General features: G+C 42.9%; 1 protein-coding gene across 5 annotated transcripts in view; it reads right to left on the bottom strand.

The window, feature by feature from the left end:
- LOC100521877 (pseudouridine-5'-phosphatase) overlaps positions 1-20,752 on the bottom strand; it is a 631,841-nt gene that overhangs the window by 10,369 nt on the left and 600,720 nt on the right. For 2 of the 5 annotated variants that reach the window (XR_014835030.1, XR_014834987.1), the window contains one exon: positions 14,712-14,821. The exons of the other annotated variants lie outside the window; for them this stretch is intronic. The gene's annotated coding sequence lies outside the window, so the exon portion shown is untranslated. The remainder of the gene's footprint in view (positions 1-14,711; positions 14,822-20,752) is intronic. 5 annotated transcript variants of the gene reach the window in all.

Consider the following 20,752-nt stretch of genomic DNA (forward strand, 5'->3'; position numbering starts at 1 on the left):
CTCTGGAATCCTTTGAACGCCCTGCCAGTTGCAAAGGGCCCTCATTTTCATGGATGCACTTCAATGAGCCCATTCACGGCTTTCCCACAGCCCAGAATGCCATCCGGGCGCGCCTGCTCGGGTTTTGTGAGCTCTCGGTGCCAGGAAGAGAAGAGGCACAGGGCTCCTCTTGGCTCTGGATGGCATTCCTGGGCTGGTGTGTCATGGGTTTGAGACAGTGCCTGAAAGAGACTCCAAGGGAAAGCCTCACCGCCCTGTACCCCCCCCAAACAGAGTCCCTAACCCACCTTAGAAAGGAATTTTCTCTGAAAAATCTCACAGGATGGAGAAAGCCATTATTCCAGAGTTAGCACTGCTGAGCACAGTGGTGTTTACATGGAAAAGGAACCGCAACTTGTAAACATCCTCTGTCTCTTGCAATTTTATGTCCCAAATTATTGATGGAGAGGGTAGGGCCTTCATTGCATAACCAAGCCCACCTAGTCAAAAAAAAAAAAAAAAAAAAAAAAAAAAGCAATGTCTAGACTTTCCAAAAAATTATCCCTATGTTCATCAAGTCGTGGGAATGGGGGGAGCCTAGCATTTAAACCTTAGAGCCACCATTACTAGAAAAATAGCTTATTCATTCTTTTGATCATCCGAATGTGCTGTGCTCAGTGGCTAAGAGGGAACCACTGGTAAGGGGCACCCCCAGGGGACTTTGACAATGTCTGGGGACATTTTTCATTGTCTGACTGGGAAGGAGGAAAGGCCAGAGATGCAGCTAAACATCCTACGGTGCCCAGGACAGCCCATCACAGCAAAGATGTATCAGATCCCAAAGGCCAGGAGTGCTGAGCTGGAGACACCCTGAGGCTGGTGAAGGAAGATTCCTCAGTCTCTAGGAATCACTTTGACAGCTGACACTGAGAAATCGGAACTCAGTTTTTTTGTCTCTGTTGAGAAGAGCGTGATGCATGCAAAAGGAGGATCATCTAGAAATCCCTTGTAGTTAGTGGTTGGAGATGCAACAGGTACCTTTTAGTGCCTAACACATGGATAACTATGCAGGATTAGGGAAACTGCGTTTTCCGCCTAAATCCTCTCTGGACCCCTCCCCCATACCTCCACCCAGGGCAGAGCAAGCTGGACTAAAATCTGATCCCCTGAGGCTAATGCACACTTTGTCCGTTTGCTCCGTTCTGCCACACCCCGTCTTTCTGTTATGTTCTTGTGGTTTGTGGGTACAGCTCTTCCCTGTGTTTTCTTGGTTGCTTTTGAACTTGTGTAATTTTAGCTGATACATGGATGCATTACTTATTGTAATTCTTCTGAGGGCTGATACTCTCCCCTCTTCCCAAAGTATCCCTGGACTGTTAACATGTTTCTAAACTTCTTGTCTCTATATGAAGAATTCTAGCACATCGTTTTGTATCTTGTTAGTGAGAGGTAGTATGGCTCCTTTAAAGCTCATAGACTTTTTTTTTTTTTTTCTTTTTAGGGCCGCACCTGTGGCATAAAGAGGTTTCCAGGCTAGGAGTCCAATCAGAGCTACAGCTACCAGCCACAGCCACAGCTATGCCAGGTCCAAGCCATGTCTGGATGGCCACAGCTCAGGGCAATGCCAGATCCTTTAACCCACTGAGCGAGGCCAGGGATCGAACCCTCAACCTCGTGGTTCCTAGTCGGATTCGTTTCCACTGCACCATGACGGGAACTCCTTATAAACGATTTTAACTTCACATATGATAGCACATTGCTACCTATTCCAGAAGGAGTGGGCGCTAATTGTTTAAGGCATTGCATCATTTCCTGGCTATGCCTATCAAGGAGTAACCTGTTGACACGTCATCCAAGGCCACATGAAATATGGCTGATGCACCTGTGTCATCCTTGACTGCTCTGACCTCTCCATGCACATCCTCTGTTGCACTGAGACTGGGGAAACTCACAAATAAATGAAGAAACAGTTCTTTCAGAATTTTCTGCTAACGTTCTCCCCCACAAAATGAGCTCACTCACCTGTCTTTACCCAGATGCTACATAGATTTGAGGTCCAACCCACGATCACTGCTTTCTGGTCTTCTGAGCTCTGGTGAGTTATATTCCCTTATGTGGCCCAGAGGATCACAAAATTTCAGTTGGAAAGCCTTTTACAAGCCATCTGCTTCTGTGACCGAGGAGGGCCCTATGGGGCTCCTGGGCACAAAAGGCTTTCTGTGTCCCCCATTTCTTGCTCTTGGGAAATGGGCCTCCTTCAGCCTCCATGGCTTTCCCTGAGTTTCAAGGGGCAGGTTCAGACAGGTGCTGGTCAGGGAAGGGAGGAGAGGCAGATTCTAGGAAGGAGCCATCAAAACACAATAGTGCAGCCTTGGGGCAAGATCCTGGTTCCCTCTCAAGGGATACACTTAATGACATAGGCATTTTTTCTTTTTTCTCTTTTTAGTCAAAGCTATAGCCACCAGCCTATATCCATAGCAATGCGGGATCTGAGCTGCGCCTGTGACCACCAGCTCTCGGCAATGCCGGATCCTTAACCCACTGAGTGAGGCCAAGAATCGAACCTGTGTCCTCATGGATCCTAGTCAGATTCACTAACCACTGAGCCACAATGGGCAGTCGTGACGTAGGCATCTTATACACCTAAGAGAAGAGTTATATTCCTTATGCTTCTTGTAGACATGAGGACTTTAAAACTGAACAGCTTGGAGCCCTTCCTTGGGCTTCTCCCTGGCTTTACTGTACCCTAAACACATCACCTGTGAGCTCAAGATCAGGCACCCTGAGCACAATGGCCTGTGGGTTGAAGATGACGAGCACATGATGTTTTTCAGGAACTTCCCTAGTTTGTTCTCATCTCTGATCAATATACCCTTTTCCCCAGGACTGGAATTCTAGGCGATAACCCAGGAGACCCCCACCAGGATCAGGCCAAGATATCCTGACAACCAGCTTCCATGACTAAGATTCCCCTAAGGAAAGAAGAACGCATGTTTGCCCCAATCCTTATTCTTATCTGAAATCTTGCTTTTCACCTTTTTACTATAAAATTCCCTAGTTCTTTCCAATGGGAGGCACAGTTTTTAAGGTCTTAGCCAGCTGTGTCCCCCTTTGCCTGGCAACGCCATAAAAGCTATTTTATTTCCTCCTTCACCCAAAACTCTCTGTGTTTCTGTTTAGCACTGGCAGACAGAGGCTGAGTTTCAGCAACACTTCTAGTCTTTCATTCAACGGGCGCAAGAAAACCCATCAAGACAATGTTACCCCATTGTCAAATATCAGGTTTCGTGTTGGTACCTTTCGTCCCAAGTTTATGTTCTGCTGCCCTGCTCAATGGCAGGGATGGTGTTGCATCTGTCTTCATATGCGGCTACATCGCAGTGAGCTGAGCATTTGATATGGGTGTGGATCCATCAGACACAGCGCACGTTTTTACATATGTGCTTTCTTCTTTTATGGGTGCTTCCTCGAGAAGGAAGTTACCTTACAAACCTCACGTGTTTAGAGGGATTTGGAAAGAAGTGGTGAATTTAGCCATCAAATGTCAAGTTCAAAGTGGGGATGCAAAAGAACTCTCTTTCCAACCAAGGCTTCTTTGTCTTGGCAAGCAGATTCATTTCTCCTGCTGTGGAAACCACCTTCATTTGCATCAACTTTTCCTTGTTTCCCAGAGGCAAACAGCTGGAAGCCACTGTCATCCTGAGATATACTTGCTTAAAAGCCTGCATCCCTTTTACAACCCCTCCCCAAATGATTCCCTTTCTCCCAAACCCAGCTACTTGCATTTTCCGTTCTGACCCTCATTGCTTCACTCAAAGGCATTTAGTGATGACTCATGTCCTTATTTCTAGAGCGTTGGGCTCCCTCTTGCCTAAGAGTTATCCTCTTAGATGACATGTGAGTTTTGACCCATTATCTTGTGGTCCTCATAGAGAATAGAGAATGTGTGACTCAGCTATGGTCCTTCTGGTGTCTCATTTTCTGTGTCTTATGTTTTGGTACTTGGGGCTGCTGAAAGCCTGAGAACTGGTCTGGGGGAATCGATGTTAATTCATCCAGAAATTTGAAAGTATTCTTTAGCTTCCTAAGGGACTATGGTTTCAGCTGATGCTCAGCCCAGCCTCCAGGCATCCTAGATTCCTACCTCACACACTCCAGATCTTCTCTCTCTTGAGGAGCCACAGGAAGGAGGTATGTGAATTTTCTCTTTCTGCTCATGATGGTTTGTTCAGTGGTACTCTTTCAAGAGCCTCAAAGCAGAACCAAGCTTTCAACAGCCACCCTCAGAGGGGTCACTGGGGAGTTACACGACCCCCATGCACATTATTATTCTAGAAATTTAGCTTGAGGTTAGGCAATTTAAAGTGCTTTTCAGTCATGTCATCTGCTGGTACATGGATGGACCTACAGATGATCATATATATCCAAGAAAGATGAAAATTCTAAAGGGAAAAGATAGATGCATCCCCATGTTCACTGCAGCCCTAGCCAAGAACAAGAGCCAAGACGTGGAAGCAACCTAAATATCCATTGATAGACAATGGATGAATAAGATGTGGTCCATATACACAGTGGAATATTACTCAGCCATCAAAAAGAATGAATTAATGCCATTTGCAGCAACATGGATGGACCTAGACATGAACATACTAAGTGAAGTCAGTCAGACAGAGAAAGACAAATATCATATGATATCACTTACACGTGGATCTAAAAATATGATGGAGTTCTCTTGTGGCCTAGGGGTTCAAGGATCCCTGGCCCAGGAACTTCCACATGCCATGGGCACGGCCAAAAAAATAAATAAATAAAAATAAAGAGAAAAATATGACCCAAACGAACTTATCTCTGAAACAAAAAGAGACTCTCAGATAGAGAATAGACTTGGGGTTGCCAACGGGGAGGTGGGTGGGGGAGGGATGGACTGGGAGTTTGGGGGTTGCAGATGTAAACTATTACACAGAGAAGGGAATTCAGTCTCCTATGGGAGAGCACAGGAGACTAACTTCAATATCCTGTGATAAACCATCATGGAAAAGAATAAAAAATAAATAAATCAATAAATAATGCTTTAGGAGGAGGAAAACCATTGAAAGTATGAACATTTGCAGCCAAACCTCACTCTGCTGGGAAGAAGTAGCCACAAAGATGCACGAATCCCCAGCAGCTAAGCTGTGTTCTCACCAGTCCTGCATACCTTGCTCACAGCACGTTAAAATGCATGGCTTGTAACCTCCCTGCAAACAGTTCCACCCAGGAGACACACTGCCACTGCTTGTCCCCTTCAGCTGTTGACAGAGACATGCCTAGGTGGATCGTTTATAAAAATACCAACAAATAGAGTGCATACAGATTCTACCAGGATGCTGGTTCCCTCCCGTGCCCTTCTCCACGGAAGGTACACCTGTGGACTCTTGCCTCCGTTCACACTCAGTGCCCCTTACACAAAGGCATCAACCATCTCTCTTAAATATTTCCTTTCCTTTTAGTGCGTGTTCACCACCTGAGACATGAGCGTCGCATTCGCAGGTGCAGGGATCCGAGACACACAAGGGATGAAGAAAAAGAACATGGCATGATGGCTCCCGATCTTGCTGGCTGAGCCCCCAGTTTAAAATATGCCTGCTGCTGACAGTCGAAAATGGGCTTTCATGACGAAGCTTCTTGGTCAGTTACATGGGCTCTCTTCTTTGTTCACTGGGTATAAAGTCCAGGTTGATAGTCTGTTCGTAGAGTGTCTCTTAAGTCTCGCTTTAAACAGGAGACACCAGAGCCTCTGTCAGAATTCTCCTCGTAGGTATTACACATGTGGAGTGGACTTAGGGAGGTGAGTGACAACAGAAAACCACACAGAAAGGCAACAGCCTGCCATCCCCAAGAACTCCGATGTAGGATATGCAGGGCTTGTTCCAGTTCACACAATACTGAATGAATTAAGGACTTTCCTTTCTCTGGAGAAAAAGACCCCCAAACCAGCTAGGGAAGTGACCTACTTCCTTGCCGTGAAAGACATGGAACTGAAAAGGTTCTGGTGACAAGGCCAAGACATAGGGTTTCTAGAAAATACACAACTGGACCCTAAAAACTTTACCTACCACACTATCGCTGTGGAATGAGCACCCCACAATTAGATGCCCCAACGTGATTTTTAAACTGATGCAGAACAGAGTAAATTCTGATTAAGTATGTCCTACGAAATTGCATGTACCCTGAGATGAAATAAACTGACCACCATGGTTAGTGAAGGCTATAGTTGTAAAGTAACTTGGAAAATATATGGAATAGGAGTTCCTGTTGTGGCTCAGTGGTAACGAACCTGACTAGTATCCATGAAGACGTGGGTTCGATCCCTGGCCTCACTCAGTGGGTTAAGGATTGGGTGTTGCCGTGAGCTGTGGTGTAGTTTGCAGACATGGCTCGCATCCTGCATTGCTGTGGCTCTGGCGTACGCCGGCGGCTACCGCCCCAATTAGACCCCTAGTCTGAGAACCTCCATATGCCGCAGGTGCAGCCCTAAAAACACACACACAAAAAAAATTGACAAAAAAATTTGCATTGACTTAAAAATCCATAAACAATTATATTACAATTGGTTCTTTTGGAAAGTATAATCATTTATTTTTCTCAAAATCCACCAATTGATCAAAGTCCAGTAATGGGATTTACCTACAATTACTAGCCTTGCTATTATTAGTATTCAACATCTACTTAGTGTTAAGAAAAATAGCCTAGAAAGCCATGCATTTTTCCTAGAAAAAAATTATTGTTAAAACAGCGTCACGGAATTTGGGGTTAATAGATGAAAAACTATAGACTTTGGAATGGAAAAGCAATGGGATCCTGCTGTACAGCACTGAGAACTATGTCTGGTCACTTGTGATGGAGCATGATCATGTGAGAACAAAGAATGTATATATGTATGTGTGACTGGGTCACCTTGCTGTGCAGGAGAAAATTGAGAGAATGCTGTAAATTAGCTCTAATGGAAAAAAATAAAAATCACTATTAAAAAAAGTCAGCTTCCTCAATCCATATAGAAGAGAGGGCAAATTAAAAGATTAAAATCCAATTTTCCACTCCCAACAAAAAAATGAATGGCTCAAAATAAAAAAAGCAGGAAACCGCTTACATAATAGAATAAATGAGTTGTAAAAATAGACAAAATAAATGTAAGTCATCATGGATTTGGGGTTGCATCTTCTCATATCTTCATTCTCAGAAGAGCAAAAGAAATAGCATTATTATCATAGAATATCCATTAATTAATTAAAGATCCAGAATCTACATAACTTAACAAAAGTTCAGAAAGACTGATTACCCCTTCTGTCTATTTATAATTACCCCGGAGTGCTTTTTAAAAATTTATTTAAAGTAGTTAAGCTTCTTGTCAGCCTCTTGGGTAATCTAAAGACAGATTAATCTTTCAATTACAAATATAAACATCTGTGTCAGGAGAAAAAACAACATTATAGTTTATGTGTTTCTTCTGTATTTAAGGTTAAGTAGAAGTCTATTTCTTTTTCTTTTTTTTTAAGAGCTGCACCTGTGGCATGTGGAAGTACCCAGGCTAGGGGTCAAATTGGAGCTACACCTGCCGGCCTTGTACCACAGCCACAGCAACGCAGGATCTGAGCCACATCTGTGACCTACACCACAGCTCACAGCAACACAGCATCCTTAACCGACTGAGCGAGGCCAGGGATTGAACCCTACATCTTCATGGATCCTAGTCAGGTTTGTTAATCGCTGAGCCACAAAGGGAACTCCTAGAAGTCTATTTCTTTTTTTTTTTTTTTTTTTTTTGTCTTTTTTTGTTGTTGTTGTTGTTGCTATTTCTTGGGCCGCTCCTGCGGCATATGGAGGTTCCCAGGCTAGGGGTCCAATCGGAGCTGTAGCCACCGGCCTGCGCCAGAGCCACAGAAACGCGGGATCCGAGCCGCGTCTGCAACCTACACCACAGCTCACGGCAACACCGGATCGTTAACCCACCGAGCAAGGGCAGGGATCGAACCCGCAACCTCATGGTTCCTAGTCGGATTCGTTAACCACTGCGCCACGACGGGAACTCCAGAAGTCTATTTCTATTTTGAGAACATTAGCGCCTTTTTAAAAACACGCCCAACTGAATTCAATCTTCCATGTAGTAAGATGATCTGTTAACAGAAACGAGAACCAGTTCCAAGAGGCAGCATTTTCCAAATCACATACTGAAAGAAGATGCCGTAAGCCACTCCCAAGACTGAGCGAAACCAGAGAGACTGGATATGGTAAAATGGAGATGAATGGATTTCTTGTGATCTACCATCTAATGGGTGAATACGACAGCAAACAGCTTCCCACACCAGTAGCCATATACCAAGAATTACTCGCAACAGTACGGAAAGGAGAAGCAAGCTGCCTGTGTGCATTGTAGGGAGAAAAAAATCTCACCCATAAACGCCTCTCTGTGTACAGCACAGGAGGTTGAAGTAGCTAAGAGGGACGCTTCCATAGGCTGACTCCTAGGACAGAAGAAGGAGCAGGTGCACTCTGCAGATTCCAGGTACCAGATATGGGTTGCTCCAACATCACTGAAAAAGCGATCCTGAGCCACTTCGGAGATGCTCCCTTCAGAAAGGCTCTTTATAAGTTGGTTGCTCCTTTTATTTTTCTGGATGTGCCCAGGGCATGTGGAAGTTCCCTGGCCAGGGATCGCACCTGTGCCACAGCAGCCACCTGAGCTGCTGCACAGACAATGCCTGATCCTTCACTAGCTAAGCCACCAGGGAACTCCCAAGTGCTCTTCAATAGTTATGGGGCTCATCTCACACTCATACAGGTCTGGGCTTACACTGAAAAGGAAATTTTAGAAGTGTTCAAAGATTTCCTTCATCCTTGCTGCTATCTGGCCAGGAGCACAACCTTAGCATGTTTACTGTCTGTCCAGCTCCCTTTTAGTCTGGAACGCCGATGTGTGTCTTTCAAGGTATTGTGTGAGATGTGAGGCAGTGATTCTTTTCTCAGGCTTTGGATTTCATTGCCTTTCTTTGCATCCATTAGGACCAGAAGCCAGTTCCAGCTTGCATGCTCAACAGTCTTAATCTGTTTACTCCTCAGACACACAACCAAGTTTCCTTTGCTCTGAAACATCTCACAGAGTGACCCTGAGCCTAGAGTCTCAAATGCAAATGTTGTAAAATTGGAGTGATCATCGAACAAGTAAAATCCACTGAGTTAAAAAAAAAAAAACTTAAAAAAATTATAGGTCTGTATTTCCAGATCTACTTTTGAATGGAAACAAAAAGTTACATCATAAAGTCAAAATTGAAACCATTTCATTTATTTTTTTGGCCACACCCGTGGCACGTGGAAGTTCCCGGGCCAGGGACCGAACACCAGCCACAGCAGTGACAATGCTGCATCTTTAACATGCTGAGCCATCAGAGAACTCGCACAAGTTTAAACAATTTTAAATGCAACTCAAGTACCTTTTAAAAGATGGGAGTTGCCATGAGGAAAAAATGGGTAAAGGGGACATAGTATCGAATTTTTCTTGCAATTGCATGTGAATTGGATTATTTATACACACACACACAGAAAAGCTTACATGAAGAAAAAAATAAAACAAAATACCATGAAGACTAATTCAACACTGTGAGCTGGGCGTTCTGTAACCTCTATCTTAGACCGATGTGTGAAAGGGTGGCTGGGGCCGAACTGCCAGAATATGATTGCTTTCTTTTTTGTGGCTATTGTGGACATACATTTGCTCTGGAAAATGACTGACCCCATGAAAGGTTTTAATGTTAAATCTGGCACAAAGAAGCTTATATTTGTAATGTATACCCATGCTGCCCTGAATGATACATTGTGTCTTGTAAGTTTCCCGACTGGTTTCTAAGGAGGCTTGTCAAAAGACATGCTATAATAGCCTTTTTTTCAACAAAAATGTGGACATTAAGCACGAAAATGAACTCAGGCTGTGGGGGGAGAAGCTACAAGAAACGCTTGTTGAGGCTTCAAAAACGCTTGTCCAAGCAAACCGTAGAATGAAACAAAACATCTAACTATATTTGAAATACTGACTTGGACATACAGCAAAATGAGGGAACCATGTTACCATGCCAAGGATACGCTTTTTTCTCTTTTTTTATGATTATTTTTTAAAGACAAATGCCATATGATACCACTTACATCTGGAATCTAATCTACGGCACAAAGAAAACAAATCATGGACTTGGAGAATAGACTTGCGGTTGCAAAGCAAATTTTGTTTTCTGTGATATATAGGTTACTTCCAGTAAGACACTTTTTTTTTTTTTTTTTGGTCTTTTTAGGGCTCTACCCACGTGGCATATGGAAGTTCCCAGACTAAGGGTCGAATCGGAGCTGTAGCTGCTGGCCTACACCACAGCCACAGCAATGAGGGATCCGAGCCGCGTCTGCCACCTCCACCACAGCTCACGGCAACACTGGATCCTTAACCCACTGAGCGAGGCCAGGGATCGAACCCACGTCCTCATGGATACAAGTCGGGTTGGTTAACCACTGGGTCCTGACGGATATTCCAGAGACATATTTAATCAAGTTGGCTGGTCTCTATGAGGAATTTCTGGACACCACTATTTTTTGAGATACTTTAAAATTTTTTTCCTAGACTCCACTTACAACGTTGTGCAAATTTCTGCTGTACAGCACAGTGATCCAGTCATGTGTATATATACATTCACTGAGATACATTTGTGGTTTTTTGTTTCTTTTTATAGTCTGTATTAGAGTATAGTTGATTTATAGTGTTGTGTCAATTTCCTCTGTACAGCAAAGTAACTTAGTTTTATATCTATATGTGTATAGATAGAGATAGAGATATATACATTCCATGGGATATTTTTTAAAATTTTTTTGTAGTTTTTTAAATCAGATCATAGTTGATTTACAGTATTGTGTCAATTTCTGCTGTCCTGCATAGTGACCCAGACATACTTGCACACAAACATATACAAAAGAATGAATACATACGCATTCTTTTTCTCCGATTAACTTACATCATGGCCTATCCCAAGAGATTGAATAGAGTTCCCTGTGGCGTTCAACAAGACCTCATTTTGATGTTCTAAGTTTCTTTGTAAACGTGTGTGTGTGGGGGGGTTCCAGAGTTTTCCCAATTGGGGTTTTGATGGTACGTACCTTCATGTGGAGACGAGAAGCGTGGTTTGATCAGTTCCCTTAGTTATGACTATGCTCTAGGCAATATGTTCTTATGAGTCAGTTTCTAATAAAAATGTGAGTATATGCAGTGAAAAGCACAGGGCAGTTTCAGAGGAGAGCACTTGCAAGCCGGCTGTACCAGCCCTTCGTGGGTTAAGATAAACTAGGTTTGGAGAAATCACACTAAGCTCACGGAGGATTTACCAGACCAGGCTCCCTAGTCTCATCAGCTCATTTAATTCTGTCTTCAATCCTGAGAGGCAAAGCTGGGTCTTCTATCTTCTCTCACTGAGAGGATGAAGAAACTGGGATTCAGATGGGTTATCCAGCTTTCCTAGACAGGATTCTGCATAGCAGGAATCGACCCCAAAGCTCGCAAATGCCTCAAAAAGCTGCCTAAAATTCCCTCACTTATTTCTTCATCTCTTTCTCTGTTAAAAAAAATTTTTTTTTCTACCTCCTTTCATCAAATGCTTTGGATCCAGGAATCTTTAGGAAGGTGTGGTCAACGTCGAATCACTAGAACTGTATGAGAGGTTACATTTACTCTTTTAAACCTGCAGGCAACTGTCTTCATTTATGTTGGAAAACGTGTCTTGTGAATGAAAGCACGAGGTCTGATTTCGCCTTTCAGAGCACTCATCCTGCTGGATCACTGAACTAAAAAAGAAAATATGAAATGGGGGAGTTCCCTGCATGGCTCAGTGGTTAATGAATCTGTCTAGTATCCCTAAGGATGCGAGTTCGATCCCTGGCCTTGCTCAGTGCGTTGAGCTGTGAAGGTCACAGATGTGGCTTAGATCCCGTGTTGCTGTGGCTGTGGTGTAGGCTGGCAGCTGCAGTTCTGATTGGACCCCTAGCCTGGGAACTTCCATGTGCTGTGGGTGTGGCCCTAAACAAACAAACAAATGAAATGGGATACGGGGAAAAGTTGATATGCAAACAGAGGGCATGTGCGGGAAACGGGCATTGCGTTTAGAGAACCTTTCTGTATGATGATGTTTCCCAAAAGAGATTTATTAGAACAAATTTTCTCAGAATTCTCTGTGGTAGAATGATCTATGGCCAAAGAAGTCTGCAAACCATTATGCATGATAACCGGATTCACAAGACACAATACTGTGCAAAATGCTAGTATGAAAAGCATGTGTTGCTCATGGAGCTCAATATCAAAAAAACAAACAAACCAAAAAAACCCCCCAAAAAAACCCATTCAAAAAAATGGGCAGATGATCCAAATAGATGTTTCTCAAAGGAGACATACAGATGGCCCCAAAGCACATGCTCAGCATCAGTAATGATTAGAGAAATGCAAATCACAACTCTAATCAGGTACCACCTCACGTTGGTCAGAACGGCCCTCATTAATAAGCCTGCAAATAACAAATCCTGGAGAGGGTGTGGAGAAAAGGGTGCTTTCCCACAGTGTTGGTGGGAATGTCAACTGATACGACCACGACGGAAAACAGTATGGAGGTTCTTCAAAGAACTGAAAATAGAACCACCATATGATCTAGAAATCCCACTCCTTGGGGGCACCTCCAGAAAAGATGAAAATTCTAATTGGAAAAGATCCATGCATTCGAATGTTCTCATTGCAGCACTACTTACAATACCCAAGACGTGGAGGCAACCTAAATGCCCATCAGCAGAGGAATGGATAAAGAAGGTGCGGTACATATATATGATGGAATATTACTCAGCCATCAAAAAGAAAGAAATTATGCCATTTCCAGCAGCATGGATGGACCTAGAGATTATCACACTACATGAAGTTAAGAAAAATATCCTATGATAGCACCTATTTGTGGAATCTAAAATGATACAAATGAACTTATTTACAAACAGAAACAGACAGATTTTTAAAAGAAACTTATGGTTGCCAAAGGGGAAATATGTGGGGGGGATAAGTTAGGAGTTTGGAATTTACAGATACACACAACTATAAATAAAAACAGATAATCAATGAGGAATTCCTGTAGAGCACAGAGAATCCTATTCAATATCTTATAATAACCTAGAATGGAAAAGAATATGGAAAATGTCAGAATGGCCATCATTAATTAATACGTCAGAAAATAGCAAATGCTGGAGAGAGGGTGGAGAAAAGGGAACCCTCCTGCACTGTTGGTGGGAGTGTAAACTGGTACAACCACTGTGGAAAACAGTATGGAGGTACCTCAGAAAACTAAATAAAGAACTACCATATGATCCAGCAGTCCCACTCTTGGGCATATATCCAGACAAAACTTTCCTTGAAAAGGATACATGCACGCACATGTTCACTGCAGCACTAGTCACAATAGCCAAGACATGGCAACAACCTAAATGTCCACTGACAGATGAATGGATTAGGAAGATGTGATATATATACACAATGGAATATTACTCAGCCAAAAAAAACCCAAAACAACACCATTTGCAGCAACATGGATGGAACTAGAGACTTCCCTACTAAGTGAAGTACGTCAGAAAGAGAAAGACAAATACCATATGATTTCACTTATACCTGGAATCTAATATACAGCACAAATGAAGCTTTCCACAGAAAAGAAAATCATGGACTTGGAGAAGAGACTTGTGGTTGCCAAGGGGGAGGAGGAGGAAGTGGGGTGGATGGGGATTTGGGGTTAATGGATGCAAACTATCGCCTTTGGAATGGATAAGCAATGAGATACTGCTGTATAGGACACCAGTCACTTGTGATGGAGAATGATAGAGGATAATGTGAGAAAAAGAATGTGTGTATATGTGTGACTGGGTCACTTTGCTGTACAGTAGAAAACTGACAGAACACTGTAAACCAACTATAACAGAAAAAAAATCATAAAGAATATAGAAAATAATATATAAATAAATATACATATGTAATATACATAGTATGTAATGGAATCACTTTGCTGTGCAGCAGAAAACTAATACAACTTTGTAAATCAACTAAACTTCAATCAAAAAAAAAAAAAGCAAACACACGTGTTGAACTGTAATTTAGTCTGTCTTCTCAACCTTTTTTAGCAAGGGGGACTACTTTTTGTGTTAGTTTACAAAGGTTGCTATAACAAAGGACCACAGACAGGGCGGCTTAAACCCCAGACGTTTTTTGTCTCACGGGTCCTGGAGGCTGGAATCTGCGATCCAGGTGTGGGCAGGGCTGGACCCTCCCAAGGCCTCTCTCCTGGGCGTGGAGACGTCCATCTGGCTCCCCGTGTCCTCACAGGGTAATCCCTCTGTTTGTGTCTGTGTCCTGATCTCTTCTTCTTCTAAAGACACCTGTCCTGTGGGATCAGGGCTTACCCTGATAACCTCATTTTACCCTAGGGACCTCTTTAAAGAGCCCATTTCCAAATGCAGTCATAATATGAGGTGCTGATCAGGATCTGAACATAGGACTTGGGAGACAGGGCATTGAATACGCCCAACCATAACAAATACCCACTAACAGTCTGGAAGAGGCACCCTGAGAACACTCTGTGTGTGCTGGTGTGTTAGGCAGTCAGACTGTCTTTGAAGCAGCTCTGCAAATGGTCTGCAGGGATCTGCCTTACCTCCATGCAATGCCAACTCTTCCTCTTGGACGTCATCTCCAAAAACATCAATAACATCCTGAATGGGTCCCAGAGCCTTCCCTTATCCAGGTGGTTACTTGTTCTTGATGCTTTATTTTCAAAAAAAAAAAGAAAAGAAAAGAAAGAAAGAAAGAAAGAACAAAACGGATGCTTCAAACTGATCTTCTGTGTCATGTAACCTAAGAACCCACCCTCCAAGTCGTCACCGCAACACCGGCACTTGGCTTGTTAATTCACGACCACCACAGTCTCTGGGGTACCCGCTGCACGTTGATTCTTGTGATTATAACTCAAAAGATCTGTAAGTCCTGGAGTCTCTCAGGAGTATCAAAGGGAGAGGGATGCTTGAAGAGCAGCTCTGAATTAGGTACCCCTATTAAAGCAATTACGGGATCAACCATAAATCCAGCTGGATAAACTCCGCAAGAGAAAATCCTTTTAATGTCCCTTTACCTATAATGAGTTCACCAGCCTTCCTTCCTCCGGCTCGTATTTACCTGACGGAATGATGCTGAGAGCTGGCCAAGCTTGAAATTATCAAATGGAAACATTTCGTTCTGAAAATCCACAAGACTGAGTCTCAACAAAAACCCTTCTCTGGGAAATAACAGTCTGTCATTCAGAAATTATTGGTGATGATAAAAGCTGTCCAGATGGCTTATCCAGCCTACTTGCTGGTGGGCTAGTGTGGGCTGTGGGGGGTGGGCAGGGGTGGTAGATAAGGTGGAGAGAAAGAGGAAACCACTAAACCGTAGGAAATACTTGACAAGAAGAATGCTTTTCTGTTCACAAGGGCTATGAAAGCAAGTTAAGGACTGTCAACTCGTCTCTTCGTTCATAAGAATCAAAACAGGTGCCTGAAGGACTGCACAGAACACCTGAATCACTTCTCTCTGTTTTTAAACCTTTTCTTTTTCTTTTTTTTTTTTTTTTTGGCTATGCCCATAGCATGTAGAAGATCCCGGGCTAGGGATCGAACCTATACCACAGCAGCAATCAGAGCCAAAGAGTGAACATGTCTGATCCTTAACCCACTAAGCCACCAGGGAACTCCTTACCTGCCTTCTTAATGGACCCAAGAGGAGACCCTTGCCAGGAGAACCTGGATTTTTAAACCATTTTCCCTTTGTTTTCCAAAGAACAGTCTCACTCTATAAGCAGGTAAGCGCAGCATCAAGAGTATTTTACTTTTATTTCTTTCTTTTTCTTTCTTTCTTTCTTTCTTCCTTCCTTCCTTTCTTTCTTCTACACCACAGCCACAGCAATGTGGGATTCGAGCCACATCTGCGAACTATACCACAGCTCATGGCAACGCTGGATCCTTAACCCAATGAGCGAGACCAGGGATTGAACCCGCATCCTCATGGATACTAGTTGGGCTCGTTACCCCTGAGCCACAATGGGAACTCCATGTTTTCTTTTTTAATGCTTTCTACTGACGCATTAATACAAGAAGCTGAATGCCACGGTTTAGTCATGATTTTTCTATAAATTTAAGCCAATGGGCAAGCCTCAGAGGCTTCCAATATCAGGAAAGCAAATGTATGCTGCACAAATCTAGCATTCTGTTTACTGGAGAACAGAATATAATAGAAATCATGGAATGAAAAAAAATTCTCAAATCATTCAAAAGCCTCTATCATGGCGCCATTCGCTCCATTGGAGAGGTATAGGTCTATCATTTGTGTAGTCTGTCTGAATTAATGTGTAGGATTTCTCAAGCTGGAAAATAGTTAAAGCAACTCGTTGCTTGTTTATCCTTGAAAGAATATTTTCTTGCACAGAAGCAATCTGAAGCAGTGCAGAAGATCAGAAAAATATAGGTTGTCTGAGTGTTCTACAACTGGGGACAGAGCAACTGTATTAGGTACTCACTGTTGGAGTCAAAGGTGGGATGTTTTGTGATGTTGTGTATTAAAGGTATTTGCATGACTCACGTCTGTACCACTGGAAATGTCTCCTCCATCTTTTATTATCCAATCTCCTTTTCTTGTGTGTGTCCTGACCTCAACAGTTAGGAGAATGTACGTCTTTCCTTCATCTTCAAAGCCCTCTCTCTCTGACATACCTATTGTTATTTTCATTCTCATTCATTCCTTCATGTTTCCATCAGGTGTCCAGCTAACCTGCATCCATCCATTCACCCATCTATGTACAAAGCATTGATGAAGCATTGCCTTTGGGCTACAGATTTTTTAAAAAGTATTAGGGGAGTTCCCGTCATGGCGCAGCGGAAACGAATCAGACTAGGAACGATGAGGTTGCCGGTTCGACCCCTGGCCTCACTCAGTGGGTCCAAGATCTGGCATTGCAGTGAGCTGTGGTCTAGGTCACAGACGCAGTTCCGATCCTGGGTTGCTGTGGCTGTGGTGTAGGCTGGCAGCTATAGCTCCGATTGGACCCCTAGCCTGGGAACCTCCACGTGCTGCAGGTACAGCTCTAAAAAAATAAATAAATAAAATAAATAAATAAATAAATAAAAAGTATTGGGGAGAAACTCCTTCATTTGAGGACAGCGCTCATGTGCTGAGGGCTGAGAATGAAGTACTAAAAGGCAAAACCAAGCCAAACCAGCAATCCACAAGGAAAACCGTTCTTGCACCCATAGAGCATCCATCGGCAGTGCAAGGACCATGGTGATATTTTCTTCCCAAGTCCAAGACCCATTTTGACCTCCCTTGCTCAACTTAGGCGCTGAGATGGAAGAGTTCAGCTGTTGACTGCTACCCCTTCTCCCCCTCCCGTGGGTCTTCATCTCACAGTTCTCGGTCATTGAGTGTCTATGATGTGCCCGCCATAGATCAGTGTGCACGTCCCCAGTGGTTGTATCCATCAAAACCACAGGCTGTCTCCTAAGACACTGTCATCTGCAGGTTCCATGTTGCACAGCAGACCCCCGGAATGTCTTCATCTCACGTAACTGAAACTTTATACCTTCCGAATGGCCACTCTTCTTCAAGGACGTGATTTTAGATGCTGTCATGACATCATCTGGCTTGAGAGGAGAGGTAGCTTTCATGGGCTTTTAGAAGGTCCGTGAGGCCAGGTGATGGTGAAATGGGGGGAGGTCGTGCACCACAAAGAGACCTTCTGACAAAGCTTCTATCATCAAAGGATAAGACAGTACTGAGCATGTTGTGAAAACCAAATGCTTCTGTGCCTGCTCTGTAGAGCATGAAACATGAGGAAAAGTAGGAGCAAGGGTACAACTACTATGGAGAACAGTATGAAGTTTCCCTAAAAAACTAAATATAGCACGACCCCATGATCCAACATTCCCACTCCTGGGAATATATCTGGAGAAAACGATAATTGGAAAATGTACCTGTACCCCAATGTTGATTATAACATTGTTTACAATATCCAAGACAGGGAAACAACCCTGATGCCCACTGACAGAGGAATGGATAAAGAAGATGTGGTACATATGTACAATGGAATACGACTCAGCCATAAACAAGAATGAAATCATGCCTTTGCAGCAACATGGATGGACCTAGAGATGACCACACTAAATGGAGCCAGAGACAAATACCCTATGATATCACTCATATGTGGAATCTAATAAAAAATAATCCAATGGGAGTTCTTTACAAAGCAGAAGCACTCTCACAGATTTCAAAATCAAAGTTATGGTTACCAAAGGGAAAGGGTGGGAGCAAGAAATTAGGAGTTTGGGATTGAATATACACAGTATAATATATACATATAATTTAATATATATATTTTATATATGGAGAGAGAGAGGGAGAGAAAGAGAAGGTAATTAACAAGGACCTACTGTATAGCACAAGGAACTCTATTCAAAATTCTCTAATAATCTGTATGGGAAAAGAATCTAAGAATGGCTATATGTAGATGTATAACTGAATCACTTTGCTGTATACCTGAAACTAACACAACTGTGTAAGTCAACTATACTCCAATAATTTTTAAACAAACAAATGAAACAAACAAAGAGAAACAGGAGCCAATGAAACTCAGCCAGAAGTCGAAAAAGATCTTGAAGCACTGCCTGAGAACACTGCTGAGTCATGGGTGAGCTGTGTGACCTTGGACATGGCATGGAATAATTCCCTCAGTTTTCTCATCTGTATAGTGAGACAGCATTACGGTTTGGGGAAAGATGATATAAGAAACACACACGGTGTGTCATGTGTGATGATTCTGCACCTACATCTCAACATGGCTTGAATGCAGCCCTCATCAGACAGGAGACACTCCTGGCACAAACTGAAATCTTTGCCTTTTGAGTGTAAAAGGCACATCATGTTTGCTGATCTCAACACAGTGTGTGTTTACTGCAACTCTCCACGCAGTTCCATCGTTGCAGAATCTCTTCCAGGAGTTTCCGTAACAAGAGATATTTAAAATCACTCACCCTTTTCTCAGTTTCTCAAAGTTTAATCTTCACAGGGATCATAATAGAACACACCACGGTTTCCATGGAGATGGAAATCTTTTTTTTTTCATGTTTCCATGCAATTAATCACATCGTATGTCTAAGAGCACACAAAGCATTATCTGGGGAACATAAGCAGGTGGATTCCAAAAGTGTCTTTTAAGATCTTCCTAACCAAGTGGCATCTATCATGCAGTGGTATCGAGACAGCCTCACCTTCGATTGTGCTAGGTGGTAAATAAAATCTATGGAGCACGAGCTGAAATTTGAACATGGACCACAGCCCATCAGCTGATGGCTTCCATTTAAAATATTTATTTATTCTCTTTTTTTTCTTCTTTTTTTTTTTTTTTTTTTGTCTTTTTAGGGCTGCGCCCATGGCACATGGAGGTTCCCAGGCTAGGAGTGGAACTGGAGCTGCAGCTGCAGGTCTACACCACAGCCATAGCAACCCCTGATCTGAGCCACACCTGCGATCCCTACCGCGGCTTGCGGCAACGCCGGATCCTTAACCAACTGAGCAAGGCCAGGGATCAAACCTTCATCTTCATGGATACTAGTTGGCTTCTTAACCTGATGAGCCCTTTGTAACTCCCTGTTTAAAAAATTTACAGAGTTGTTATTGTAAATGCAAATAATTCTAATTATTCTAAATTGAAAAACATTCATTGTTCTCAATGAAAAACCCTGGAGGGCTTCTACCAGAGATGAAAGATAAGCGTTTTTCTCTGGTACTAAAACTCAAATTTGGAAGAATGAGGTCCTACCTCTATCGGTCACTAACTGTATTTGGAATTTTCAGTGTGTCAACTTCACATCTTAAAATAAGGATATTCGACTAAGCTTGTCTTTGAGTTATTCATACCCTGAGATTTTTTTTTAGGCCTGTATTTTGGACCCTTTTAATTTATTTGCTAAATCAAATGGAAGCAAAAAAAATCAACGTACTTCATGATAGACATTGCGTGGACCACACAGCGCAGTACTGTTTTTGGGTTTTTTTTTTTTTTTGCCTTTTCTAGGGTCACTCTCATGGCACATGGAGGTTCCCAGACTAGGGGTTGAATCGGAGCTGTAGCCACCAGCCTACGCCAGAGCCACAGCAACGCGGGATTCGAGCCGCGTCTGCGACCTACACCACAGCTCCCGGCAACGCCGGATCCTTAACCCACTGAGCAAGGCCAGGGATGGAACCCGCCACCTCATGGTTCCTAGTCAGATTTGTTAACCACTGCACCATGACGGGAACTCCTACAGTATGTTTTTTGATAATTTGGTTTAAAATGCCTCATTATAAGCTGACACGATGGATTTGTATATGAAAATTAACTTGACTTGCTCTCTAATGCAGAAAGTTAGTGTTTTACATCTGGAATCAGAAATCTAGACCTATCCATGAAGGATATACTCCAAATGTCATCTTGGAATCTCTGTGAGAGGTTCCTTACTGATCATAAGATGGATTAGAGACCATTTTTCTCTGGTGATGGGTGGCGACAAGGTGAGCAGGTGCACGATGTGGTGAAGAGCATAACACCTCCTTTTCAAAGATGCTCACGTCCTAATTTCAGCACCTGTGAACACGTTACTTTACAGGAAAAGGGGAAATGAAGCTTAC

Source organism: Sus scrofa, chromosome X (assembly GCF_054392235.1).
Source record: "Sus scrofa isolate SSC_HxYL_T2T_F1_AM1 chromosome X, Sscrofa_HxYL_maternal_Yorkshire_Landrace_v2.0, whole genome shotgun sequence".
Lineage (NCBI taxonomy): Eukaryota > Metazoa > Chordata > Mammalia > Artiodactyla > Suidae > Sus > Sus scrofa.